Source organism: Rhododendron vialii, chromosome 7a, assembly GCF_030253575.1.
Source record: "Rhododendron vialii isolate Sample 1 chromosome 7a, ASM3025357v1".
NCBI lineage: Eukaryota > Viridiplantae > Streptophyta > Magnoliopsida > Ericales > Ericaceae > Rhododendron > Rhododendron vialii.
This window is the reverse complement of record NC_080563.1, coordinates 22082912-22099377: the sequence shown is the minus strand read 5'-3', so window position 1 is coordinate 22099377 and position 16466 is coordinate 22082912.

Here is a 16466-nt window from a genome sequence, read left to right as displayed (position 1 = left end):
AGCTCCTCTGCTCCAAAAAGCTTCCACGGTGAACTGTTCATCTTGTACATCTACAAGGTCTGACACATTATACCAACATCACCACCGATATAATATGTCAGGGTCACCAAAGGTAACACCATGAGCTACAAAAGCTCAGCAGAACAATCTCATACCCGCTAACCCATAACTTACAAACAACAGGTTATAATAAAACATCAATTTCCACATGATACGTGTATACACAGCTACAAAAGACAATATCAATAACACATCCGCAATCGTTATATAACTATCGTTGGTGTCCAAGATTCTCCGAGTTTCTCCTACGCAACTCATCGTAGATCGTGTCTCCATTTTCACTTTACTTTTCTAAATCAACATTTCCAAAATAGTTTTTAACACACCCAACCTCAGTTCCGCCGTTCCGGGTTCCCGAGTATCCTCACAATGGTTCCGCCGCACCGAGTTCCCATTGGCACACAATTGCATTGGCTCCATACCGCGGATAACCAAGCCACACACCCAACCTTGGTTCCGCCGCGCCGGTCTCCCGAGTATCCTCACAATGGTTCCGCCTCGCCGGGTTCCCATTGGCACACAATTTGCATTGGCTCCGTACCGCGGATAACCAAGCCACAATTCAAAACCCTCGGTTCCGCCGCTCCGGGTTCCCGAGTATCCCACAATGGTTCCGCCGCTCCGGGTTCCCATTTTGGGTTTTTCACAAATCTTTCTTTTACACACGCACACACACAACAAACATTATGCAACCAAAACCAGTCATAATGTAGTTTCAAAATATTTCCTCCCTCGGAAAACATTTCCTTTCATTAATCACACCCTAGGTGCCATGTTTCTATTTTCTCGGTTCTCGTTTACATGCAAAGACTCCGCGGTAGGACAAAAGTAAGCATGAAACATTCTAACAAGATCGTCCAACTCAATACTACTTATCATGCTCAAACACCGCTTATAGCATAACGCCACATGTACGGACGCCCTTGGAGTGAAATCACTTATGCTTACGAAAAGCACAACGCCACATGTACGGACGCCCTTGGAGTGAAATCACTTATGCTTTATCACACCACAAGTAATACAAGCAACTCATATATGCATACTCATAACCATCTTAAATATCAAAAATACAAATACTTCAAGATAAGTAAGTAAGGATGCACTACATATAATTAGGAGTAGTAGATAGGGAGAATCAACCGTTCTTCTTGGCGGTAGTGACGACTACGAAAGATTTGGTCGTCGGTTTTGTGTTTCGGCGGCGTAACGGCTTCGGTTTGCTTCAAAAGAGAAAGGTTTCTCTTGAAACTTGACCTTGACTATTACTACTACTACTTTTGGATCGAGAGGGTGGTCGAGTGGCGGTTTAGTGGCGGCCTTGGATGAGTTTCTTGAAGAACACAAGAAGAACTCAAGAACATGAAGAACAAAGCAAGAACAAAGGAAATTCTAGAGAGAAGTTGGAGCAATGGTTGAAGGTGTGAGTTGAATGCTTGGAGTGGGGTCCTATTTATAGGAAAAACCTTGGCTCTCTCTCTTCTCTTCAAGGCCGGCCCCCCCTCTCTCCATAGCTCACAATTTGACACTTGTCATGCACTCATGGAAGATCAAAGCCTACCCTAGGCTTGCATGGCTAAACGGTGTACCTTGGATGGATTATGGAAGATTTGTTGGAAGGAAAGGAGACAATGGTACAAGATTTGGTCTTAAACAATAATAGAAGTACAATGGGGAGATAGATTTAGGCTAGGAAGAATATTTACCCAAGGATTTGAAAAGATGAAGAAAGATCATGGAAGGTACAACCAATCTTCCTCTCTCTTTCTTCCTTCCTCTCTCTCCCTCTCGCTCTCCCTCTCGGCTTCTCTCTCCCCTCTCTCTCTCTCACGGCCTCTCTCTCTCTCTCTCTCTCCTCTCTCTCTTTCTCAAGTACTAGCATATATATATATATATGTATATATATTACAATGTGCAAGAATTCAAATAAATAATAAGTACTTTAGTACAAAAGATCAAAGTAGTCTTTAAAGGTCAAGATTTTCTCAATAAACTAATAAATGGGCACATGTGTACTAAGGCAATATTTAAATCATCCAAGTATTTATATAATACATACATATGTACTAATGTACTCTAGGTAGTTCAACTCCCCATTAAACTAATCCAATTGGGTACGAAACCCCAATATAAATAATAAAAGAGTACTTTAAGAATCTTAGGCTTTTAAATCCAAGGTACATACACATAATAAAATATTGGTACATCATCCCATGGGTTTTTAGAAAAGACTAGTTTATTAAAACCCTTGTACTTAGTTGAAAGACCAACCTATTACCCAATGGATAATAAATTTCCTAACTTTTATTGTCCAATGGACAAAAGTTAAAAGGAAACTTTTATATTAAAATAATCAAACTTGTCCTTTAAAGCATGTGACAAAAGTCCTATATTTAAATATAGGTGTGGTACCAAGTACCCCAATTAAATAAAAAAGGCTAGGATTCTCCCCATTAGATTATAATAGAGTACAAGTACTAGTTTAATAAATAAAGTACTTTAGAAATCTAGGGTTTAGATATACCCCAATATTTTAATGCATTAAGGTACATGGGAATCCAAATCTTGATTATAAAAATAAAACTTTGTACCATGTTGGAAGATTAGGGCTATTACCCAATGGATAATAATTCCTCTTATGGTTAATAACCAATGAGGGGTGGGAGAATCCCCAATAAACAATGAATATATGTACCTTGCACATGTGAACATATCCCATTAAAATACTATATCTTGTACTTACCAAAATATTTAAATGGGAGGCCTATTGTACAATGGACAAAGATTACCCTAACATCTATTGACCAATGGGTAAAGGCAAAAGGTTCAAAAGGTCCAAAAGGTTCATCTAGTAACTAGGTGAGTTTGGTTGCTTGGTTCCTCCAAGTAGTCGGTTATAATCTAATTCGATTGGCCCCGAAGGACTAGAATCTAATTACGACGGATTACTGAAAGTAAAAATAAGTAATTCAAATAAAATTCAAATATTTAACGAAATTTTTACTAACCAAAATTCAGGGGCGTCACACCTAAGGACAGCAGGGTTCAGGTTTGCGGCTATTGGGCGAGCTTCTCTTGGATTGGGCTGAACTATGAGCTGCCCTGCATGATTCGGATCCTTGACAAAGATGGGTTGTGCATGAACATCCTCATCGACCTCGCCCCCCACTTCTGCTACTGGCGAAAGACGAGTGTTGAAGAGGTCATTCAAACGGGTAACATTGGCATCTGTCTGAGCAGCCCTCTATTGCATGGTGGTGATGCTGTTCTGAAGGCTTGCGAACGTTGCTTCCATAGTGAGTGGTTGGGGTTGATCTGCCATGACTGGTATTTCAGAGGAACTTGATGAAGATGAAGGAGTTGGCGATGTCGGGGGTTTAACTTCCTGAATAACTGAAGACGAACCTGACTGAAGAGTAGCCAACAAAGAACGCGGAAAGTCTTCCGTTGCGACTGACTGGGATTGTAACCTGACTAGCCTTTGAACCGGATTCTGATGCAGACGTTCCCAAGTGGGTTTGCCTTTCTACTTTGATACTTTCCGTGGTGGTGCAATGATTCAGAACTTTGCTTGCAGTAAAGTAAGAAAAGGCTCAATAGGGGTCCTTCAATAACTTTAATCTAAATAAAAGACTAAAGCGAAAGCACAATCACCATCGTCAATGTCGTCCTAGACTCTAGATCTAGAAAAGAAGTCTGTTTTGAAATGTTCGGACACTGCCAGAGCCCTCGAAAATCCTTTCGAAGGTGTATCCTTTGAATAGATTGACGATCACTAAAAGATGTCAGAATAGCCTAAGCCTTTGACTATTCCATTCTCGAAATTTCAACTTTGAACTTAGAACAACTCGGTGTAGATGACGTGATACCGGAACCGGGGCGGCGTAGGCGACACAGTGCCATAGCCTGAACGGTGTACGTGTTGCACACGATAACCAAGGTGGTATAAGCATCACAGCATTCTATCCGTTGTTCCTTGTTTTCTGTTTGAAACCTCGATTGGGTATATAGGCAAGGACTTAGAAAGTCTTGATTTCCCAAAGTTTTGTTAATCTAAGGGCTTTGAAAATTGACAACATGCACCGTCGAGATGCATGACTCTTCATCGGGTCCGGAGCAGTGTCCTAACATTTTAAAATAGACTTGAAGAATTGAGAACCTAGAAGCCGCCCTAAACATGCTCCTATGCAAACGGCATGTATGTACAGTGCATGCGATAAGGAAAGTGGTAACATGAAGACAGTATATGGGGGCTAGATGCAAGTAAATCTTACCCTGTGGGTTCCTGTCCTAGTTTGAAGAGTGCTAGTGCTCTGTATATGCAAAGGCTAGTTTTGGCTTGTAACGGGTTCCTCGAACTAGAGCCAAGATATACCTCCCACTGCCCGCGTAATCGCAGAGCAACAGTCAAACAGTAGAACGACTCATCATCGTCGGAGGTTGTTGGTCATTCAGGGTCCTGAGCTCCAGTAAACCGTGCCGGATTGCCAAAACGATCCAACGAGGCTTATCCCACATCGATGCAAGTGAAGAATGCTAAAAATTGATTTAAGAAAAGAAGAATCACAATATCGCAAAAAATGCGTTTTCAAATTTGGCTCACTTTATTTAGTCCATTTTAAAAGGAAATTACACAAGTGATCAATCGAAAAAGTCCCAGATTGGATTGGCCGGACACGAGGTCCTGTTAAATCACCATTCCGACCTTCGGCAGCGCGAAGCTCACCATTTTGAAAGACTTTTAAAGGATTGTTCATAAGTGTATTTAAACTTTTAAGCATGGATTAATATTGGTTCGATTATCCCCAGCAGAGTCGCCACTGTGGGCATCATGCCCTTCGGAAATTTTTGAATTTTCGTACGCGAGGGCCCGGGAATCGAGGGAGCGCGTGCGCGGATGGCGAGCGCTCACAAAATACAGAGTCGCCATTCGGGTTTTGAAGGTCGGACACCTAAGGAACCGTATTTCGAAGCACCTGTCGCGCTTTATTTGATTTGAAAAAGTTAACGAACCAGTCCGTCATAACCATATCTGGGTTCGGGAGCCAGGTTACGAGAGGGGAAGGGTTTTAAGGCACCCCCCTCGCCCAATCCGGAGATCGGTCTCTACTTAAGCATTTTGCGAAAATATTTGTGATTCTTCTTTTATTCAACAATTTTTAGTCAGTTAGGGCGGGGGAACAGTTAATCATGGATTAATACTGTAACACTTTGCAGGATGTGAACAAGATTGCATGGATAAATGATATACGAGAAAATAAATGGGATGAAATTCAACACTATGGCTGGACATTAAAACAGTGCGTTAGAATGAATCTGATACAAGCAGCAGCCAACTTGCATGCATGGATCTGCCAGCATGCAAGTCAACCGTTGCGCATCAGACTCATACCATCGCGCGATGGTCACGTCCTTCCAACAAGTTCAATTTTATCTCCTTCTGGGCTCTGGAAGGACCAATGCACACCTAAGATCAAACCAAGCAGTTTATATGTATTGAAAGTAAATAATAATTACAACAATGGATAACAGGAATAAAATACAACCCCTAAACAATGGGAGTACCAAAGCAGAGGCCTTTAGACCAAGTTGCCCATGCAAGGGCAACTACTAGAAACAGGTTGACCATCGCGCGATGGAGTCAGTTCATCGCGCGAGTGTCATGACTGGACTTTCAGGAATTGCTTTGCATGCTTGGGCTTTGATACATGTTCAGGAGCAACCCAAGGGCATTCTCAAGCTAACGAAAAAGAGTTCTAAGTTAAACTACGAATTTTATCATGCAAAACAGTGAATCAGTTTTAGTCATGCTTCACAGTTATTTATAACATTGATAAAATAGAAAATAAACTAGTATCCCATCCCAACGACGACCATCGCGCGCTAACGAGAACCGTCGCGTGCGTGATTGGGTCCGTCGCGCGTGGGAGTGCCAGTGCACGATTTCTTGTAATCCTGCTGACTTTAGGATCAGGACTGCTATAGATTACCAACCTTGGCCCTGACAGCCCCCATCAGGGATCAAAACAGTAAACAGTAAGGAATTATACCTTTGTTTGAGTGTTTTGAAAATAGATTGAACAAGGTGGTGTAGCTTGGAAGATGAGTGTATGGATGTGGTTAGAGTAATGGGATATCAAGTGTATTAGGGTTTGTAGAGTCTTTTTTTGCTTGAAAATTGGTAACCTTAGTCTTGGAAGACCAATGGGGTATATATAGGAGATGAGAGAGTGCTTTGTGGGTGGAGGGCTTGGCCTAGCAACTAGCCAACAAGGCTGGCCATCTTCCCTTGGTAGAGGAAGAGGCCAACGAGGTGATGGGAGTGGTTGTGGGGGTGGTGCAACCCATGCACCTGCAAAACGTTGTTCTGTCGACGAAAACGGGGTTCCTTAGGACAATGGCCCCCTGATCATCACAGAATCCAGTTGGAAAAAGGTGAAAGTGACAGGTGTTGACCATCGCGCTACACAGTGACTCCATCGCACGACGGTCAAACCACACCCCACGATGGTCAATAGTCAAGGCTTTGACTTTGACCAACACCTGACAGATAGATCATCACGCGAGGAATCCAATAGATCGTGCGATGGTCAAACCTGAGGTCAGGGTTTTGATTTAGGGTTTTTGGGTTTAGGACGGGCTCCACTCACTCCAAGCTCAAACCATTTCATTCTCAAGACTGTTTTTGATCTGATTCATCATCGGGGAAATAAGAAACCAAAAAAAAACAAAGTAAAACAATTGGGAAACCAGATTGGGGTGTCTACAGGGGCATCCAATGGTGGTATAGCATTGTGCTTAACCCAGAGTATAACACCTATTACTTTAAGGTTAGAAAGGCAGAGAAGCATCTCATCTTAAACCTGCCAGATTCTGCTCGTGATCATGAAATTGACTTCATCTACGTTACTGGAGCATTCGAGCCAATGGGGGAAGATGGCCAAGTGGTGGCCTCCATTGCCCCCACATTTGGGGCTACCCACGTATGCTCCTAATTTTCTTTGCTCTATTCGGAATTCCTTTTTACTGCTTTTCTGCATTTTTCTAACCCTTGTTGATTTATCAATCTGTAGCGGATAACGCTAACAAGCATCCAAGACGAGAACCCAGCTATGTCTGAATAGAAGAGATCAACAGGATCCTGAAATACACAGGGGAGCCTGGCACTTCGACAATTGGTAGGGGTCGTGACGCAAACGTCTTACTGGGCTATGACCCTGCCAATAAGGGGTTTATCGACAGAAGGCTTGCCAACCCAAGCACCAGTGCCGCCTCAACTTCAACTGCTCCCTAGCCAAGGAACTCAAGATTTAGAGCCGGAGTGACAGTTGCCGGACAACCAGGTGAAGTTTCAATTTCTAAAGGCATTCCCCTCCCTCGCGTGGTTCTCAGAAGGTCCTCCCAACGCTTGGCTACCTCTCAACGACAACCCGAACAGCCTGCTGCGGATCGTGATACTAGTCAATCCTCCTCATCTGGTTATTCCCCATCTCCACCAAATTTTGGTACAATGTCTCGACAACCCATGGACCTAAGCTCTCTCCTGACTGTATCATCACGAGGACGTGATACTGGCCGGGTGGCATCTCCGGGGAACGCTCCTCCTACACCTCGTCGCAACAGAGGAGGTTTTAACCATTCCTCTTCATCTCCTCTGGGAGCGGATACTGCCCTTGATGTCAGTGACACGCACCGAAACAAACGTCCTAGATCTGAAAACCCAACTGGTGCTGCCGCACAGGCTGATACAAGTACCCATCGACCCCCATCACCAACTACTCAAGTACTTCCCCAGACATGGGCTCCCCCACTCATTAGGGGCGACCGTCCCGTCCACATCAAGGATAGTGCTAGTCCTTCGGAAACAACGTTCGCACTTGCTCAAGGGCTGCTGCTTCCAGTTGACATGCAAAAAGAATCTAAATCCCCGCCTGATCGTCTTGTAGCCACTGGTCTTGTTAGTGGTATCAAGGTAAAATAAAAAACTTTTCTTTAATCAAGCTACAACCTTACTCGTATTATATTTGATTATTAACTCTCTTGTTCATATTTGGTACTTTCTCAGTTCATTCAAGAGATGGTGGTGCTGGGTCAGAAGCTTCAGGAGATTGAACCAAAATGCAACAGGCTTCTGAGAGACAATACTAGGCTATTGCAGACAGTCTCCAGACTCGAAAGAGAAAGAGACAAAGCAAAAATAGAGCTTGAAGGGACAAAGAGCAAGCTTGAGACTACCGAGGACAGCCTCAACCAGGCATTATCAGAGATTGATAGTACCAAAAAGATAGCTTTCGAAGAAGGGTACCAAAAGGGTTTCGATACAGCAACGGCCAGCTACGTGGATCAGATGCCTACCATTCAAGATCAGATTTGGACTACGTGCTAGGAGGCGTGCTTGACAAAGGTGGGGGTTGCTCAGGATTCTCCTCTCTGGGAGGACAATGATCTGCCAAGCAGCCGTACCCAGAGCATTCATGATCAAGTAAAGCATCCAGAAGATGATATTGAGCAACAGATTGAAGATTTTGCTAATGCTAGAGAAGATACACCCACTAGTACTCATGATGCTCATCCTGTTGAATCACATGTCCGAGATGAACCTATTAACTTGGAGGAGAATGTAGCAGGAGGTGGTTCTACTACTGAAGTCAGCACAGAGGTCCCAGATGAAATTTCTCCAGAGGTCCAAAACCTGGACTAACAGGTAAGTACTCGCTATGAACCATTGATATTTTGAAAATTCAGTTGGTCCTGCGTGATCGTAAGCATTGGCCCTACGAGGCACCAGTACTTTTATACTTTTTGGTTAATACTGGTATTCGACCCTTCGTGGCATGACAACACATTTAGCTCGGCCTCTCATGGCCATAAACTCTTCTTTTGAAATGTTGTCTGGTAGCTCATACCTATCTCTGTGTATATCTTGTTTTGTCCAAATGCAAATGTCTGTATGCATGGATGTTTATCTAAGTTTACATATCTCATTATGTTTGCGCCCAAGTGTTTCATATCTGGAGAAGAAGTAATTATTTCATACTTGCTTGTAAGTATTTCGTACTTAAACAGAAAGTTAAGTATTTATCGTACTTAGCAATCCTGTGCATATGTACATATGCAAAACTTAAGTTTCTCATACTTTTTAAGTTTCTCGTACTTAAATATTTCTCGGTTTCTCATACTTCCATGAATTTAATTTAAGTTTCTCATACTTAAATATTTCTCAGTTTCTCGTACTTCCATGAATTTAAGTATACTTGGCCAAATCTAGTATTTGGTCATATGCATGTATTTGTATGCAACCCAAATTTTCGTATGTGGATACGTATGTTCGTACATGGCATTCGTGCCTATTCTCTACTCCCCAATACGAATAGAGGAGACCAAGTCTGTAGTTCGTATTTAGGGAAAAACACCAAGAATTTCGACAAATTGCAAAAAGTTATGTTATTGATATTCGTGAAACTCAATGGGGCGTTATTCGTACCCCTTGTGACTTACAAGTAAAAAAACACAAAGGAGTTTTATTCATAACTCCTACACAATCACTTAGTGCGTCTAAAAACAAAGAAATAGGACTAAATTTTCTTTTAAACAAAGAATTTCCTCAAATTGTGGACATTCCAAGGCCTTGGTACTGGGTTTCCATCCAGATCTGCCAATCTATAAGCCCCTATGCCTACAATTTTAGTTACTCGATATGGGCCTTCCCAATTGGCCCCCAACTTGCCCTCGCTGGCCACCTTGGTATTGTCGAGCATCTTACAAAGCACAAGGTCTCCAACACCAAATTCTCGTGGATGGACATTTTTGTTGTAGCTTTTCATCAGTTGCTCCTGATAGGAAGCTAAATGCACCAGAGCTCTCTCTCTCCTTTCTTCGGCAAGGTCGAGCTCAATCTCAAGGGCCATGTCATTACCCCCACTCTCAACTAAAGCGGTCATGTTTTTTGGTAGACCAATCTCCAGAGGTATTACTGCCTCTGTTCCATATGCTAAAGAATAGGGGTCTCTCCCGTAGACCTCCTAGGCGTTGTTCGGTGTGCCCATAGAACCAGGGGCAGCTCATTGGGCCATTTTCCCTTTGCCTTATCCAACCTCTTCTTGATCCCATCAAGAATGGTTTTATTGGATGCCTCTACCTGCCCATTACTCTGAGGGTAGGCTGGGGTCGAATAATAATTTTTTATGCCGTATTGAACACAAAAAGGCTTAAACTTCTTTTGAAATTGGGACTCGTTATCTATAATCAAAGAATAGGGTACCCCAAAACGAGTAATTATACTCTTCCAAATGAACCTTTCTATCATAGGCTCTGTTATCTTGGCCAGAGGCTCTGCCTCGATCCACTTTGTGAAATAATCAGTTGCTACCAGCAAAAATTTCATGTTCCCAGTTGCTTTGTGGAGTGGACCCACGATGTCCATTCCCCATTGAGCAAACGGCCATGGACTCGTTAGTGGCACCAAATCTTCTGCTGGGATTCGGATCATGGGTGAGAATTTCTGACACTTCTCACAAATTTTCATGTACACCTTTGCATCTTCCTGCATGTGTGGCCACCAATAACCTTGGATAATTGCTCGGTGGGCAATGGACCTGCCCCCAACATGGCTTCCACATGTCCCATCGTGGATTTCATGGAGGAATTTTTGCACCATCTTGGGATGTACACAAAGTAAATATGGACCGGTGAAAGATTTTCTATAGAGTTTTCCTTCTGGTGACAGCCAAAATCGCGCAAACTTTGTTTTAATTTTGTGAGCCTCCTTTTTATCAAAGGGGAGTGTTTCATCTCGTAAAAACTCCACAATTGGATCTTTCCAACTTGGTCCTTGGCTCACGTCCAAGACCAACTCCACACTTCTTCCAATGCTAGGTTCACTAAGATAGTCTACGGCCACCCTTCTCTTGAGTTTTGTTGGTACAGCTACAGCCAACCAGGCTAGTGAATCTGCATGGGCAATCTGTCCAGAGCTTATCTACTCGATGTATACCTTTTCGAAAGTATCAAGCAGATCTTTGGCTGCTTCTACGTTGGCTGTCATCTTCTCACTCCGGGCTTCGTACTCCCCGGATAGTTGATTCACCACAAGTTGTGAATCACAATATACCCTAACTCGTGTTACCTTCAGGGTTTTTGCACTTCTTAATCCAGTTAAGAGTGCCTCATACTCTGCTACGTTATTCGATGCACTAAAACCAAGCCGAACAGATAGCTCCAACATTACTCCTTCAGGTGGAAAAAGCACAACCCCGATTCCTAAACCAATATTACATGCTAATCCGTCAACAAACAGCTTCCATTCATGGGTATCCTGTTCGGCTGGTGCTTTCTCCTTCTTGGATGGTGATCCAGTTACCTGCTGCTTTCTTGTAGGAGGCAAGGGTGCTATTGCCGATGAGAACTCTACCACAAAGCTAGCCAACACTTGGCCTTTGATTGCCGTGCGCGGCTAATAATCAATGTCATATTGGCTTAACTCTACAGACCAAGTTGAAATTCTTCCTGAGAAGTCTGCTTTTCGTAGCAGCGATTTCAACGGGAACTCCGTATACACCACAACCCTATGGCTCTAGAAATAATGTGGCAATTTTCTAGTTGTTGTCCTTAACGCCAGGACCAATTTCTCGAGAGGTAGATATCTTGTTTCTGCATCTAGCAATGTTTTACTCACATAGCAGACAGGGATTTGCTCGGATCGCTTATTCTTTAACAGCACTGCACTTACAGTGTGTTTGGAAACAACTAGATACAAAACTAAAAACTCACCTGGCTCTGGAGTTGACAAGAGTGGGGCCTTAGCCAAATACTTCTTCAGGTCCTAGAAGGCCTGCTCAACCTCTGCTCCCCATTCAAATCCTTCCCTTTTCTTTAACAATTGAAAGAAGGGTCTGCACTTGTCACTTGACCGGTTAATGAATCTATTGAGGGCCGCTGCCATTCCAATTAATCTTTGGACCTCTTTCGTTGTCCTTAGGCTCTATAGACTCTGTAGGGCCGTTATTTGATCAGGGCTCGCCTCAATCCCTCTTATGGTTACGAGGTGGCCCAAGAATTTTCCAAAACCAACTCCAAATGCACACTTCGAGGCGTTGAGTTTTAGTTTGTACTTCCTCAGGATTTCAAAAGCCTCGTTTAAATATGCTATTTGTCCTTGTCTGGTCTTACTTTTCACTACCATATCATCTATATAAACCTCCATAGTTTTGCCTAGGAGTTTTTTGAACATGATGGTTGCTAGTCTTTGATATGTTGCCCCTGTGTTCCTCAGTCCAAAGGGCATGACACTATAATAGTACAACCCTCGTGGTGTAATGAAAGAGGTCTTCTCCTGATCAGACCCAAACATAGCAATGTGATGATATCCTCAATATGCATCGAGAAAACTCATCCACTCGTATCCAGCAGTTGCATCAACCAACTAGTCAATTCTGGAAAGAGGGAAGCTATCTTTTGGACATGCCTGTTCAAGTCCGTGAAATCTACATAGACATGCCATTTTTCGTTTTTCTTTTTTCTTTTTTACTACTACAGTGTTGGATAGCCACTCTGGATAGTAAACCTCTCATATTGCTTTAGCTTCTAGCAAATGATCGACCTCTTCGATAACAACATCAACATGCTATACGGCTGCCCTTCGCTTTTTCTAAATCACAGGCTTATGTTTAGGATCTATGTTTAAATGGTGGCAGATTTCATCTGCATCTACTCCGGGCATCTCCTTTGGTACCCATGCAAACACATCAACATGTTCTTTTAAGAAACCCACCAATTCGGCTTCTTCCTCGGCCGGTAGTGATTCCCCAATCAGAAAATACCTTTCAGAATCAGTCTCGTTGATCTGTATTTTCTTTAGGCCTTCAACCACTTTTTCTGTTGGTCTTCTCCCGACATCCTCAATAGTGGGTTGATCTGGTACTTCTATTGTGTGAACCTAGTGGGTCTTTTGGATTTTCTTGACGATGGAAATCAAGCACTGTTGAGCCACCTTCTAGTTACCCTTAATCTTTTCAATCCCATTGGATCCCAAAAATTTTACCATCTGGTGGTAAGTCGAGGAAACTGCTCTCATCTTATGTAACCAGGTCCTCCCTATAATCGTGTTATAGGAGGAAGGAACATCTCTATCCAGAAAGTCAGTCCTTAGTACTATTGACCCCGCTTGAACAAGTAGTGTCACTTTTCCAAAGGGCCACACTGCTCCTCTACCAAACCCAACCAAGGGTGTCATTGATTGCTCAAAATCTGTCTGCGCCAGTCCCAACTTTTTAAAGGCATCATAATAGAGAACCTCTGTACAACTCCCTGAATCCACCAAGATCCTCTCAATGTCATACTCCCCAATTCGTAGGGTTATGACTGGAGCATCGTTATGGGGCACTTGAACTTCTCCCATATCCTCGTCCTTAAAAATTATGCCTTCGTTGCATGTGTCGTTTTCTCGCCCTCTCTTTTTTCCTAACAGCATAACATGCTGGTCATGTTTGACTTGTCTTTCGAATAGTCTAACCTCATTCCTTGTATAAGGCGTGGCCAATCCATGTATCATATGGATTACCCCTTTTGGATTCTGCTCGTAATCCATCTCCATGGCTTGCCCCTTATCTTTGGGTCCTCCTGAATGAATTCCTTGAGATAGCCTTGAGAGACCAGATCATCAAGGTGTCTTTTAAACATCTCACAGTCCTCGGTCATATGGCCTCAGTCCTTGTGGTAGCTGCAGTGCTGATTCGTAGCACGTTTTGTATTTTTATCTCTACCGAGACTTGGGGGCCATTTGAAGTAAGGCTGATTCTTTATTCGATAAAGAATCCTGTAAATGGGCTCCTTCCAAACCGTGGTAATAGAAAAGAAAGATTTGGGATCAGGAGCTTATTTATCCTTGTATGGCTCTTTCTTAGCTAGCCCATAGTCTTTCCTCTCTCGGTAGGTTTTGGGCTCTGGCTTATTTGCTTCCTTCACAGGCCCTTTGACTTGCTCGGCTACCACCTTTTCGTCTTCCCAGAGTATGTCATCTTCATTCCTGGCGTGCTACTCTATCCGTTCCATTAATTTTGCAAGTGTTCCTACTGGACTCATGTTCAAAGATATACGCAGCTCCCCCCGAACAGGCAATCTAGTCTTGAACGTGGCTATTGTGTACTCCTCACTACAACCTTCAATCTCGTTGAAAGTCTCCCAGTACTTCTTCGCATAGTTCCTAATCGGCTCATCCTCTCCTTATTTCATAAAGGAAAGGCTCTCAAAAGTCTTTGGAGCTCTTCTGCTCGTCGAGAACCGAGCAGTGAATTCTTCGGCCAACTGCACCCCTGTTCGAATGGAACGTGGACCCAACTTATGGAACCAAGACAAAGCTACCTTCCCCAAACTCGATGGGAACATCTTGCACATAATCGCATCATCCTCTTCATGCATAAACATTGCTTGCTGGTAGTGTTGTATATGTGCCACGGGATCAGCATCTGTCTCATAGAGGATGAACGTTCCGTGTTTCACTTTGCTTGGCAACCTAGCCTCTTGTAACTTTTTTGCAAAGGGAGAGGATGCAATATTTTTGAGTGCCTTTCGTGCTGCTTCTCGTGCAGTCATGGTTTCATCTTCTTGTCCCTTGGACTTGTTGGGTCTAGTTTTTTTCCAATCAGAATCAGGTCTCTCGTACCTGTCCTTATGATGTTTTCTGGTCCCTTCCTCCTCAGGGGTAGAACTTCGGCCCCTGCTCCTCTTTCTTCTTAAAGAAGCCCTTCGCCGTTCCGATGTTCGGCTCTTACTCCTGCTCTTCCTTTCTCGTGGAGAAGCCCTATGTCCCCTTGGGGTGGGACTTCTACGGCTTCTTTCTCGTGAAGGGGCCTTTCTGTATTTCACCATAGCATACCCGTCTCCCCTGGAATTTCTTCATGAAAGTCCAGAGTCCTCTGGGTGTTCTCGGATCCTCTCTAACTCCCGGATCTCGTGCTCTCGTTTCTTGATCAAACGAGCATACTTCTCGATTTTCTGCCTCTTTTTATCAAGGACATCTTCGTTGTAGTGCACATTTTTTGAGTGTGCAACCGACTCTTCCCTTTGGTGGGAATTACTCCTTCTTGCGGACCTTGAGGCTGTCCTTCCCTCCCTGCTCCTGGAGTTGTTATGATCTGTAAGGTGGTGGCCCCTATTCGTGGTCCTCTTATGTCCGCCTTCGGGCTTTCTCGGAGCCCCTGATGGAGATTTGTTCCCTCCTCCATCTAGCAGATTCTTTGGATCGAGCGGCGTTGTTGGATTTTCTTCCACCATGGTTGTATTTTTAAGAGAACTCTATTGTTTCCCATAGACGGCGCCAATTGTAGGGGGATGAAAACAATTAGTACTTTAAATAGCACTAGATCACTTGCAGCTACTCGTGCCTCTTCACCGTTCCCTAGTTCGCTGTCGGAACTCTAATCTGCAAAACAGACGAAGGGTGAGCGCACCTTTGCCTCTCGTGGCAAAGGCCCTCCGATGCCTAAGTTAGTGTCACGTACTAGCAGAAAAACCCTAATTATCAGTAGGAAAACAATATGAATGTAATGTATTGCGTACCTTTTGCCTCTAGGTTTACCTAATATTTATAGATTTGTGTATACTTGCTACCCAAGCATCCCTGTTGCCCTAGGATTCCCATCTCGTATAGGAAACCCAGGATATCAAGGATTCTCGTTTCCCTTATCAATTCATTACCTTAGTCCTTTTAAGACTCTTTTTTCACAACTGGCCGAGCATCCTACTCCTGTTGAGTATCTTTCCCAGATCCTACATTATCGGGATCTTATCCCATTGTTTCTGGATTCTTCCAGAGTGTTTTTTATTCGGCGATCTTATCACCGAACATACTGCCTGGACCAGTCACTTCACATGTAACTGATCCTTTATCAACTACTTGGACCAATGTCTTGTCAGGAGCTCTCCTCCTGTTCGGCCTTCTCTTTGCCGAACAAGTTACTTGGACCAGTGAATTCACATGTCATTGTCCCTTTATTAATGTTGTTTTGGTCCAACAACTTCTCATGTTTACTGGACCAAAACTTTGTACAACCTTCCTAGCCCAATGACTTCTCATGTCGTTTGGTCTTTATCCCCAAGCACTGTTTTGCACGACGTTTGTTCTGTCTTTATTCAAACCATGTTCTCACATACCACCTGTACGGGCATTATTTGCATCTGTTCGGGAATATCTCCCTACACCGATCAGTTCATGTACAGTATTGATGTGTTTAACGTTTATGCAAAAATCAAATTGATCGAACATCGAAAAGACTTGGTTGAATTATATTTTCCTGAAGATTAATAAACAATCAGAGTTTGGCTATCCATTTCTCTTGGGACAAATAGGATGAGTTCAAAGATATATCTGATAAATTTGATTTTTTGCATAGATATGTTAAATCCATCGTGAC